The 8,667-nt window shown below is 38.8% G+C and overlaps 1 long non-coding RNA gene across 1 annotated transcript; it reads right to left on the bottom strand.

Moving 5' to 3' along the window:
- Nucleotides 1–5,914: 5,914 nt before the first annotated feature.
- Nucleotides 5,915–7,308, bottom strand: LOC131371198 (uncharacterized). Its single transcript, XR_009207510.1, has 4 exons — nucleotides 7,036–7,308; nucleotides 6,795–6,847; nucleotides 6,251–6,373; nucleotides 5,915–6,150 (listed from the first exon to the last, which is right to left on the bottom strand). It is a non-coding gene; the product is annotated as an uncharacterized LOC131371198 (long non-coding RNA).
- Nucleotides 7,309–8,667: the final 1,359 nt, after the last annotated feature.

The following is an 8,667-nucleotide window of genomic DNA, read 5'->3' as shown; positions in this document are numbered from 1 at the left end:
TTGTAATACGTATCTAAGGAGATAAAAAAACATTTAGCAGTCAGTTCAAGTCCTACTGCAAACCTGACACCATTTAAATGCTTTAAGTTATAGCAGGTATGGGCATGGTTTAGAACCATGAGGAGACATACATGGAGGGATCATCAGCTCATAAGTAATACAGCCATCTGAGAAAAGGCAGAGATGTTCTTTATGTTCACACCAGGCACCATCCCTTGGATGACAGTAGAGACACTTCCGAAAAGAATCACCTGTAACAGAGTATAGACCAAAAATGCAGTAAACCTCTGCACAGATTTCATCAACTTTTTTCTATTTATTCGCACACATTTATTCACATTTGGTGTTTATTCAGTCCATCTGTATGTAGACAAATGAATATGTGGATGTATATCATGCAGACATTAACTTTACAAAGAGCTCTGATTTCACTAAATTTAAATCACTTCAAATTTATTTGGATGGTAATAATATGGGCATTGAAACTAAGCAGCTTTCCAGAAATTTAGAGATAGTTTAAAATTTCAAATGAGCAAGCCAGTGCTGGCTCATTAAAGCTTTTAGAAACTCACCTCTTGAACAGAGTCTTCATTATTCTGCAGCATAAAGAAGATATTTTAATAAAAGTAAGCTGATTTGGCTATTATAAACTGATTATACAAAGAATATAAAATGAAAAAGACTGAAATAATACTTTTATAAAAATATTGAATATTGACCATCCATCTATCCATCCAGTAATCCATTAGAATGTTATTCTATAAGATCTTACCTTCAGTCTTGGAGATTGAAGTAAAGAGAAAGTAGCTTTGATGGGGAACCAGTTCTGAGTTTTGACCTACTTTAAATAATCTGATTTGCATGTTCCCACCCTCCTGGTTTTATAGGTTCTCCAGACTTAATCATACTTGACATGTATAATGAAGGCAACATAATATTTAAAACTAACCAACAAAAGCAACAGGGATTAAAACTTCTAAAAACCATACAGACACAAACAAACAGAGAAACTTGAAGGTTTCTTGTGTAATCTTTCCAAGACTTCAGAGAAGTCACATCTTTTGGCAGTGCGGCAATGAAACACTATGAAACATACAGCTATGGACAATGCACACTGTGTTTCAACGATATGAACAAACTGATGCCATCCCAGATTAATAGGAATTCTGGTAAACTTTTGACTTTACTTTAGTAATTAAGCAGTGAAGTAAGAAAAACTTTTATCCCGTTGACTTGTTCAAATTTGTTATGCATTTGAATCTATGAGAAGATGCTGGAATAACACTTTTTCTCAATCAATTTTTTCTCTCTCTAATCAATAAGTTCAAATCTTTTAACAGTTGGTAATTTATTCACCCCAGATTTTAATTTTGTATTCATTTAATGGATGCAGAATAAGTACACCATCACCTGAGTATTGAGCACTTCCAGGTTCAATTCACATGACCTGTATCTGCATGATTATATCCATTATTGTGCTACATGATTATATCCATAACGGACTGATTGGATAACTGCATAAATGAGTAGGTGGGTTCTGTGGTTCAGGCCTCTTGTCCAAAAAATAGTAAAACATCCCCACCTAGTGTTGATGTGTACACATTGCTGAATAAGGAGGTCCGGTGACATTTCACTGCTGATGTATCTGATACATTAATAAGCCTCCTGATGATCCAATGGCAGGATCCCGCGCTCTCATTGCCGTGGTCCGGGTTTGATGCCTGGGCAGGGTGCTAACGCAGCCACTGAAGAGTTCACTCTCAGTGCCAGTCCCAAGCTCGGGTTAAATGAGAGCCCAAGCCCAGGTTAAGGAAGGAAGGGCATCCGGTGTGAAACATATGGACCAAATGATTTGCTGTGGTCAGTGAAAATTGGTCCATTATAATTTTTTTCATGCTTGTAAACCAGCTGATGACCAAGCATCTTTGTATGATTTATGTCATGAATATGAGTCTACACAGTTGGATTTGCTAATTTTATTCCACTCCCTAGATCTATAGAATGTCTAGGGGATCTCCTGTCTTCTCTTCAAGTTATTCTATACGTTTTTAATAGAACCTTTATCTTGGCTCTGACTGGGTTATTACAAAGTGCAGATCTTTTTTTTTCTTCTTTTCCTTGAAACCTTTACTTTGTGACTTATATTTGTGTCATGAAATTATTGTGTATTTTGAGCTGTGTAACAGAGGCTTGCAGATGTGCAACTGTGTCTGAAGAGATTGGTATTTGGAGGTATCCGTGATTCCCACAATATCTACGATCACGACTAGAGTCCAGTACCAGCTGAAGTGAAGTAACCCAATAACATAGTGGTGCCATCACCATTCTACACCATGGATATGGACTATGACACTTTTCCCACCTATTTTGCCATTATGATTGGTATGCTTTGACATTTTTACATTCCTGGACTTTCTTGGCATGGTTTAGTGGGGATTTGCACTGAGAGGTGTTTCAGGACAAGCTAGGGGGTAATGACTTACAGGCCACATCTGAACCATGTTATTCAATGCATTTGTATGTGCTTATGTGGTTTATTTAAGTTAGAGAATGTGCTGCTATTTTATATTAACAGTCTGTGAGGTGCAATGATGATATAGTAAAACAAGATGAGACATACATGGAAAGACCATCTGCTGATAAGTCATACAAGCATTTGTGAAAAGGCAGGGTTCAACTTGAAAATTACACCTTCCACCTGTCTGTGGATGACAGACGGCACATTTTAGAAAAGAATAACAGAGTGGAGACCAAAAACAGTAGCACTGGTCTTGTGTTCGCATTTTCACATTTATTCCACTGTCCATCTGTATGTAAACTAAAGCCCCTTTGAAACTCACCTCTCATTACCATCAGAGGCACAAACAGTCTTCATTATTCTGCAGCATAAAGAGAAACTTCATAATAAATGCCCAGTGAGCAGGTTTAGCTGTAACTAAACATAGATTACAAAATGTAAAAGAGTGAAATTATGCATTTCGAAGAATCCATCATCCTAGTGATCCATTAGAATGGTATTCTATAAGATTTTACCTTCAGTGTTAGAGAGTGAAGTAAAGGAGAAAGCAGCTTTGACAGAGAACCAGTTCTGAGTTTTGACCTGATCTGCATTTTCCCGTCCTCCTAGTTTTACATGCACTACAGACATTATCATACTTGACATGTATTATTTAGGCAACATAATATTTAAAACTAACCAATAAAAGCAACAATGATAACTTCTAAAAACCTACAAACATGAGCAAAGTAGACAAAGTTCACATCAACTGGTTCTGCTGCTAGGCACGGAATACGACGAAGCAATAAAATTCAAGCATAAGCAAACAACGCACACTGTGTTTCAACAATATGAACAAACTGATGTCATGCCAGATTAATAGGAATTCTGGTAGCAGACTTTACTTTATTAATTAAGGGTTAGGTTTAGAACATTAGAAAAACTTTTCTCATGTTGACTTGTGCAAATTTGCTACTGATTTGCATTCATAAGAACACGCTGGATTTAAAGTTTTTCTCAATCTCTTTGGCTCAATTCTTGGATGAGATTTTTTTCTCTCAAATCAATGAGTTCAAATCTTTTAACAATTAGTTTTTTTTTTATTTTAATTTCTCATTCATTTAGGCAAATCGCATTTGCCAAATTTATGCAAAATAAGTACACATGCAAAATGATCCATACAATTATCCATATCTATATCTATAACAGAATGTTTGTAATGTCTGCTAAATTGGCAGATGATCATGAAGCAATTTGCTGTTCTTTGTATATGACTTCACATGTTACAGTACTTACACTATATTGCCAAAAGTATTCGCTCACCCATCCAAATAATCAGAATCAGGTGTTCCAATCACTTCCATGGCCACAGGTGTATAAAATCAAGGACCTAGGCATGCAGACTGTTTTTACAAACATTTGTGAAAGAATGGGTCGCTCTCAGGAGCTCAGTGAATTCCAGCGTGGAACTGTGATAGGATGCCACCTGTGCAACAAATCCAGTCGTGAAATTTCCTCGCTCCTAAATATTCCACAGTCAACTGTCAGCTGTATTATAAGAACGTGGAAGTGTCTGGGAACGACAGCAACTCAGCCACGAAGTGGTAGGCCACGTAAACTGACGGAGCGGGGTCAGCGGATGCTGAGGCGCATAGTGCGAAGAGGTCGCCAACTTTCTGCAGAGTCAATCGCTACAGACCTCCAAACTTCATGTGGCCTTCAGATTAGCTCAAGAACAGTGCGCAGAGAGCTTCATGGAATGGGTTTCCATGGCCGAGCAGCTGCATCCAAGCCATACATCACCAAGTGCAATGCAAAGCGTCGGATGCAGTGGTGTAAAGCACGCCGCCACTGGACTCTAGAGCAGTGGAGACGCGTTCTCTGGAGTGACGAATCGCGCTTCTCCATCTGGCAGTCTGATGGACGAGTCTGGGTTTGCCGGTTGCCAGGAGAATGGTACTTGTCTGACTGCATTGTGCCAAGTGTAAAGTTTATTAGGGGATTATGGTGTGGGGTTGTTTTTCAGGAGCTGGGCTTGGCCCCTTAGTTCCAGTGAAAGGAACTCTGAATGCTTCAGCATACCAAGACATTTTGGACAATTCCATGCTCCCAACTTTGTGGGAACAGTTTGGAGCTGGCCCCTTCCTCTTCCAACATGACTGTACACCAGTGCACAAAGCAAGGTCCATAAAGACATGGATGACAGAGTCTGGTGTGGATGAACTTGACTGGCCTGCACAGAGTCCTGACCTCAACCCGATAGAACACCTTTGGGATGAATTAGAGCGGAGACTGAGAGCCAGGCCTTCTCGTCCAACATCAGTGTGTGACCTCACAAATGCGCTTCTGGAAGAATGGTCAAAAATTCCCATAAACACACTCCTAAACCTTGTGGACAGCCTTCCCAGAAGAGTTGAAGCTGTTATAGCTGCAAAGGGTGGACCGACGTCATATTGAACCCTATGGATTAGGAATGGGATGTCACTTAAGTTCATATGCGAGTCAAGGCAGGTGAGCGAATACTTTTGGCAATATAGTATGTTTTGAAGCATATGGACACTGTATGTACTAATACTGGATAAGGTCTCCTTTTGCTCTGAAACAGTCTCCATTCTTCAACTCTACCATCTGTGTGCATCAGAAGAAATCAGACCAGGTTACCTTTTTCCTGTTTTTAGTATGTCAAAGAGGAGTAAATCATTCTAATTGCTGGTCTAATCTGGTTATATTGTCACATTATCACATTTTCTGGCTTTAAATTAATTTATTTCAATGATCATTTTAAAAATTCACTACTACATTTTGATGGTGTGAATGCTTCTGTGGTGGCTTTATTCCTAGTTAACATCGCTACATATTTAAATAAGAATCTAGGTTATTTTTGCTAGCTTCTATTGGGATGGAGAGATACAGTGGTCAGGAGCTACTGTGACAGATCCCTGACAGACCACCAGAGTGGATGCTGGCAGGTGTTTCACCATAGCTTACTTTTTGTGCCTGTATTCCCACGTGTTGTACCATGCCCTTCCTACTGTTCCGCTTTCCCGCCGTCACCTGTTCCCTATTTACCCTAATGATTTGTCCAATGTATACCAGCCCTTTTAATCTGTTTTTGTCAGTCCTTGTTTGTTGTTTGTGTGATCCATCACTTTTATTTTGTCCTGCATGAGGATCTGATTCTCTCAACACGGGTGATTGCGACTACCCCGGAGATCTGGGTCCTGATCTAGCAGCACTTATAGCTCACAAGGCTTTCTTTCCATGCAGTGGAGAATACTGTCAATTTATTTTTACGTTATTTACATTCTAATTTTCAGTTGGTCTGGTTTAACGTGCATGTGTGATTGTTATACCAGGCTCCACATCCTTGTGTCTCCAGTTAAAAATTAAAAAAAAACTTTGCTGATAAGACTGTATTAAGAGTTTATTCAAAACTGGATTTGTTTCAGAGTGAGCAGAATATGCTACTGAGGAAGCTGTTTACATGATGAACAACAACAATAATAAGGTTGTTATGTTTTACGTTTATGTTCATGGGAAAACACTAAAAGGACCATTGCAGAAGTCTGTATTGCAGCATTTTACGATTCCATTCGAAGTTTCCCCTAGACGTTGGCAGTCTATGGATGTGGCGCATTGCTTAACGAAGGTATCTAAGGAGATAAAGAAAATGTAATGGTCAGCGCAAGTCCCTATACACAACCTGATATAATAATTATATTTTCTGCAAAGGTAACACAAGAGGAAACATACTTGGGAAATCCGTCCGCTCAAAAGTCAAACACAGGGCATCCTCGGAAATGCAGGTCTGAAGATCATTCAAACATAATTCACCTTTCCCTGGATGGCAGTATGAACATTTTAGAAAAGAATCACCTGTAACAGAGTGAAGACCAACAGCCACTGTAAACTTCTGCACAAATTTTATATATACACTGTTTTCTCTTTACAAAATAACAGTAGCGCCAGTCCTGTGTTCACATTTTCACATTTATTCCACTGTCCATCTGAATGCAGACAAATGTATCTATATATCTATAAGCCTTTGTGTATATATCATGCAGACTAGTGCTTTTTGTTTACGTGCGTCATTGTTTTGGTCTTTATTTATCTCTGCCCCATCACTGGTTGGTTACCTAATGCGTAGTTCAGCACTTGGTTAGTTTGTATATTTATCATTATCTACTCTATTTCTTTGCAGTCTTCTTGTGCAGCTCTTTGCCATGTTCTATACGTCTTTGCAGTGATGTGAACCAATTTTTTGTGTAAAACTAGCAGAAGCTCTTTTGAAGCTCACCTCTCATCGCCATCAAGGTAAGAATCAGAGTCACAAACAGAGTCTTCATTATTCTGCAGCATAAAAACAATTTATTTATTTTATTTTAATTGCAAAATAAATGCCCAATGAGCCAGTTTGGCTGTTACAGATTAACTATATATAAAGTGACTGAAATAATATTTTTATAAGAATATTGAAAATCCATCCATCCATCCATCCATCCAGTAATCTACAAGAATGGTATTCTATAAGCTCTTACCTTCAGTGTTAGAGATTGACGTAAAGGAGAAAGCGGCTTTGACTGAGACCCGGTTGAGTTTTGACCTCCTTTAAATAAATCTGAACTGCATGTTCCCACCCTCCTGGGGTTCAGTTTTAAGTAACATATTTAAAACTAACCAACAGAAGCAACGATGATTAAAACTTCTGAAAAACACACAAGCAAACAAAGCTGATAACAAGAGCAGACAGAGAGAAACTTTGTAATCTTTTTCCAGAGAAGTCACATCTCCTGGCACTGCTGCCATGAAGCTCTAAACGAAACATGATGAATCAGTAAAATTCAAGGACAAATGCACACTGTGTTTCAACAATATGAACAAACTGTCATGCCAGAATAATAGGAATTAGTAACAGTTTCACTTCACTTAACATTTTGCAGATTCAGCAAGAGGTATGTAAACTTTTGACCTCAGCTGTACATTAAGAAATGAAGTAAGTGTAGTGAAATGGAGTCGGTTGTACGCTCACTTACATTTCTGGTCATGCCCCCGTTACTCATTATTGGGCCCTAGTTAGGGGGGATATAAAAAGGCAACAGCCGGGTGTTGCGTCAATTCATGTTGTATGTGTTTGGCATTTCGCGTGCTTGGTTGTTAGAAGATTTTATCATCTTCTAGCTAATATTAACTTCCTTTGGGAAGCGGGTTTTATTCTAGATCTTCGTTACAGCCGAGGTCAATGGTCAAACATCTCTTTGGCTGCCATTTTACTTGTCTCTTCTAAAGAGCTGTGCACTTTATTAACTAGTACCCCCGTAGACAGCTACTGCTGCCTGCACGATATGTGGATTTCCGTTTCTCCACTTATTTGCGTTTTAATATAGCATGCAAGTTATTAGGTGTATGAACTGACGTTGTTCCCTATTTATTGATCTGTTAAAGGACTGGCCGCCAGATAGATGATGTGGTCTGCATTGTTTGGTAGATGAAACCTATTGTCTTGGTGCCTGCCATGAAGGTATGTGCCGTAGTTTTGTTTTAATGTCTGTTTGTATTTTAGGAAATTTATCCTGTGAGCCTGTGAGTGTGCCTTTCCTCTTGCCCTCGACTTTGCATCACTTACAGCCTGGCTTACAGCATGTTTGCTTCTGTTTTGCTTTGGCGCTTATGCTCGTTTTTGCTGTTGCCTTGGCTTTAATTGCCTCCCTTTTATGTTTAAGTGTTTTGTTACTCTGTTTGAGCTATTTTGTGCTAATTGCTTTTTCCCTTTTTTTTTGGGGACCGGAAGAAGACTAGAAATGGTGTGGCTCTGTTCAAGAAGTGTGGTGTACATTTGAGTACTTAGCCTTACGGGCATTATTGCAGCCCTGCGCCTAGCCTGCCTCTCCATTGGTAAGCTCCAGCTCTGCTTGATGGTGTGCTTTTTGATCAAGTTGCTGTAAGTCACTGTAGCGTGTCGTTTGTCTTTTTGTTTTTCTTTTCATTTCTTTTTGTCTATTTTAAATTCTTTCATATTGTTGAAATTCTAGTCCATTGACTATACTTAATTGGATAATTTTATATTTGTGTAATAAAGATTTACATTTTTGTTCTTAAAGTAATCACATCTCTTGGTCCTTGTTGGGAGAACTCAAACCTGTGTGTCTTTTGGTCTTTTCCCAGGTAACCAA

This window comes from Hemibagrus wyckioides, linkage group LG20, assembly GCF_019097595.1.
Source record: "Hemibagrus wyckioides isolate EC202008001 linkage group LG20, SWU_Hwy_1.0, whole genome shotgun sequence".
Lineage (NCBI taxonomy): Eukaryota > Metazoa > Chordata > Actinopteri > Siluriformes > Bagridae > Hemibagrus > Hemibagrus wyckioides.
Note: the sequence above shows the minus strand (reverse complement) of the source record. Positions and strands in the feature narration are given on the sequence as shown.